The following is a 5000-nucleotide window of genomic DNA, read 5'->3' as shown; positions in this document are numbered from 1 at the left end:
CTTGTCTACAGATAATAGGTGTGCAGGAATTGGGGGGGGGGGGATTTCACACCTTCCCGTGGTCTCTTATTGCTGTTCCAAGTACTCAGAAACTACTCTATTAGCATACAGTTAGACTAAGAGCAGGGCGGGGCCCTCCTGATTAGCAAGCGTCTGGGAGGATCAGCCCTAGTGACCTATACATCTAGTCCATATGTATACCGAGTTAGATCAAGAGACCACACCCCCTTTGTTTGTGACATACTTAAGCTTAGGTCGTTTCCCTGTTTAGTTAGACATACGTGTGAATCCTCTCGGTGAAGCTTGTCTCTCTCCCTCGATGCGCAATCACTGAAAGAACAAAGCCCGTTCCCTAATCCGACCATCATCCTGACTGAGTCTTTGTGGCAGTAGGGGAAATTACCATCAACATCTCAATCAAAAGCACATAATGATCTGGCACAAACGTGTCGATGTGGAAAGGAACTGTTTAATCACAACAGTACCCATCAAATCAATACTCTTTTGCGTTTGTGTAGGAATAAAACTTTCACAATAACAACAACAACAACAACAACAACAGATTTGAATAGGCTTAGGTTATTTTTGTGTAAATCCATCCATGACAACACATTCTAATATACCTACCCTATGAAAGCCCATCAGACTGTCCTGCATTCTGAAAAATGAGTGTGTTGCCAAGCGATGACAGTCAGTGTACCACAACTCATGTACATTTACATACATGTATTAAGACACTTTAATCCAGAGCGACTTACAGCAATAGAATAACATTTAAGCTAAAGAGCTACTATTAAAGTATACTATTAAACTACTAAATTATTTCAATGATTTTAAAGGCATAATTCTGAGGCAAAATTGCTACATGATGATGGTTTAATTCCATTAGGAGCACAGTTCACCTTGTTGCTGGCTAACTGAAGTGAAGTGTAATAAATGGAACATTTGTTTATTAAAACACGTGACTTAGCTATGGCATTTAAAACCAGCTTGTGCTGCAGTGCCATAAAGTAGATATTAATCACAGTGCTATCAGCTGGTACGTTAACTTAGGCTAGCCTATAACTTAACCCTTACTGGTGACAGGAGTCAACAGAATGGCTAACTTAGCTAATGTAACTGTTACTTATAAACATCAGATGAGATATAGACTGATTTGAATCCACATTAATTTATTTGAAAATGACATCAGGTTTGAATTTCTCTTGTTTACATGGCTCTGCTGTTGACTGTCACGAGTAGGCCTTACGTAAGCTAACTATGAATGTTGGCTGATTGGGTTGCCATTACTTTGTGCTTTGAAATTAACATCACACAGGAACATTAACTGGAAATGAAGGTTTAAATAATCCACAGTGTTGACAGCTTCTTCATTTATTTAAAAAGTACTGCAAAATATACGGTTATGTTATCATAGATATTACGATTGTCACTTTGAAATTAACATGAACAAGTAACACTATTGCATCTGCTAGAATGTATGCTGTTTAAACAGGAAATTGGACTGTCAGTATTACTTAGAACTGGAGTTACACATGAACTGCAACAAACATACACACACACACAGGCACACAAATAGACAGACAGACAGACACACACACACACACACACACAAACAAACACACACACGTCCCTAACCAACTGTTTCTGATTTCATATTTCTGGCTCCGAACAAGATGCAATTTGAAGCTGCCTTTCTCCTCAGTTAGGCCTCACCAAAAGATCCTTGATTAAAGCTCATGCTCCAACTCTCTCTGGCCTCACCACAGAAGAATGACGTATGATGTCACTTCCTCAATAAGTCACACATGGCAGCGCCATGGCAATGCACCATCCACACCATGGAAGAAGAGGGACAGGCTGGTCAAGACAAACCTTTCCTAGTCGCCACACTTACACTCAACTGAATTACCACAGCGGAAAGATGAAAGGCCACAGATCAACAACAGCTACAGCCACACACACAAACAAACACACACACACACACACACACACACACACACACACACACACTCCTGACCACAGAACCAAAAAGTCAAGCCTACAGTACGCCTCGCCTGAAGGCACCTTCGTAACAGTCAAGTTCAGACCGGGCTGTCACACTCACCGCCACAGCAGAAGAGAAGAGCAGAGAGGTGTGTAGCATGTGTTTCCTGTTGTCTAATGGCAGCATTCGAAAACCACAGAGGAAGACAGAGGCCCCTAGGAAGATTATTAGCATCAACAGCAGGCTCACTCAGCCTCCCAAAAGTAACGACCCCTGGGGTGTCACCAAGGGCAATGAGACCCCCCACCCCCATTCTCTGACGAGGAGCGACCTAAAGTGCCTACATTTTAGCAGTTGAGTTTAGAGTTTTTGAAAAAGTATGTATATTATGTACTAACCATGACATTAGAATTAATATGTTTGTTTGCATTTATATAGCACTCAAGGATCACAAGGCCAGGGAAACAGTTACCTTATAATTCACGGTACTTTTTGTTGTGATGTTTTATTTTTGTTTATTTGAATGATTGTTTCAGTTGTTACCAACGCATTTATTTACATATGTGGGGGTCTGAGATATGTTGTGCATAGATAGAAAGATACTGTAGATAGATAGATAGATAAATAGATAGATTGATAGATAGATATTTTTATTGCCAAACAACAATGTTGGTGAGACTTTTCATAAAAAAGAAACATAAAATAATAATACATAAATATTTATTTATTTTTAAAAAATAATTTCAGTTTAATCGTGTCCAAGAGTCTTACTGCTGAACGGTAGAAGCTGTTTTTGAGACGTGTGGTTTGTTTCAGTCCTTATGAATCATGATACTGGAAGCACGGTTTAAGGTGCGTTCAGAGTAAGAGCGTGAACTGTAGGGAGGTCACACCCAATTATGTCAGAGGCCTTGGTGACAACCCGCTCTAATACGTATATAATGATGATGGTATGATGATAATATATACAGTATGTGTATGACATAGAATGTGTGCCATGCCCTCAGAATCACATGCTCTCACTCAAAGAAAACAAACTACATGTTTTACCTTTAAGATTATGTCACGCATCTGCTAAGATCACTAACATGCTCATACTACTATAGTTATACTACTTCCACTATGTTATGTGTACACTACCCCTGTGTAAGTACAGTAAACTGTCATCGTTGGTCTATCTATTGGCATACTTTTGAGGAGCAATTTGCTGTCATCTTTTGTGTTTACATTTGAGAAGTCATTTGTTATTCATGAGAGAATGGTAACTCGGTTGTCACCGCTGTTCTTCTCCTCAGAGGCCTGCTGGATGATCATACTCAACTAGCGTCTAGAGAGAATCATGGTACAGCAACAAAGCACTGATGCACTCCCCAATGTACCACTACAGTCAGGGGCGTTTCTAGGCATTCATCAGGTTTCATCAGGTCCCTCTCCACAGGTGTATACAATCAAGCACCTAGATTATAAATGCAGACTGCATGGTGCTTGATTAACACACCTGTGGAAAGGGACCTGATGAAATCCATGTATAGACAACTTGGGCAGTCGCCTAGGGCACCACTTGCAGGGGGGCGCCATTTGGCCACCCTTCAAAAGTTTGTGCAATAGGCTACATGCAGGAAAGGCTCTCTGTACGCTCGTTTGTTTCCGATGGAGCCAGGTGTGTTTGAGCCTGCCGCTATTGGTAATGCAATTAGTGTCTACACGGACCCGGTTGGATGCTGCACCTGGTAATCAGCATGTTACGACAAAGAAAGATTTATATGTGTTGAAATTGTTATTATTAGTTGAACAAGATATTCATTGTCAGAGTGGAAGATTTAACGAGCATAATATAACAGAAGATGCCGTTACAACAGTTTAATTTCCACCGTAAATAAATGAGTGTACAGGAAGAGCCTTTTGTGCACCTAGTCTATTGGTGGTGCTGTCAAAATTAATTCACGGTGGGCAGAGAGGAGCCCACAAACCTTGATAGATTATAGCCCAGGAGCAGCTTTGTCGTAAGAACAACTTCAAAGTCACAGAAAGAAATAAAAGCATGACACTGTTTACTACAAAGAGTTGGCAGCTTATTGATAAACTTGACATTTTGGTCAGTTAGACCTTCATCACGTGGAGTAAGCAGTGTTGCGATTTTCTTTCTTTTTGGTTACTAATGACATTCAAGGCAATTAATTGTGGGGCTAACACAGTTCCATTTCATGCAGCATGTTCATGTAGAAAGTTCAGTTCTACAAAAAAGGGGAAGCAATGGTATCGTTTGGAACTAGAAGACCTAAAGCATTCATAGCAAGAGGGAAAGGGAGCTAAATAATGCTTGAAATGTAACCAACATTCTGGCGAGGGAGAATATAGCATGCAATCTTCAGTCCTCCATCTTAAAAGAGAACTCACATTTTTCACATAATGTACATCACTGTTTCTCATCAAGTCATCAAGTACTGAAAAAAAAACACTCTTCCTGTGTCTTCTTTTTCATATTTGATTGAGCTATTGTGCACCTTTTGGAACCAACTGGAATTCAACTGGCTTGGGATTAATTATTTATTTCAGTGCAGAAGAAGAGTGGCTTTCAAGCCAACTGACTACAAGCTGACTATTAGCAATCTGTGTGCTAGCTGCTGTTTGCTGGGTTGATGTCGCCTAGGGCACCAGAATGATTACAAATGCCAATGACTACAGGTCAAAACATTGCATCTCCAGCCACAACTTACAGACCAGAAGGAGAGACTCAGCCTCCAAATCCTGATGATCAGTACTACAGACGCACACTCGCAATACAGAGAGCTACAGTATCTCCTGCGCCATCTAGTGGCTAACCGTCCACCTCCTCTCAAATATGCACATGCTTTCTCACACACTCTGCCTCTCTCACACATACATACACTCTCTTGCTCTCATACATGTCTCACGTCTCTCTCTCACACATACACACACACACACCATTTTTCTCACATATACAGTAGATCTGAGCTTCTATGTGTCCGAGAGATGGAGTTTCTCATACAAA

At 40.7% G+C, this 5000-nt stretch overlaps 1 protein-coding gene across 1 annotated transcript in view; it reads right to left on the bottom strand.

Moving 5' to 3' along the window:
- The window catches only part of lca5 (lebercilin LCA5), a 37442-nt gene that overhangs the window by 17224 nt on the left and 15218 nt on the right, over positions 1-5000 (bottom strand). The gene's annotated exons all lie outside the window — the stretch shown is intronic.

This window comes from Sardina pilchardus, chromosome 12 (genome assembly GCF_963854185.1).
Source record: "Sardina pilchardus chromosome 12, fSarPil1.1, whole genome shotgun sequence".
NCBI lineage: Eukaryota > Metazoa > Chordata > Actinopteri > Clupeiformes > Clupeidae > Sardina > Sardina pilchardus.
The sequence above is the reverse complement of the archived record's forward strand: the minus strand, read 5'-3'. Positions and strand labels throughout refer to the sequence as shown.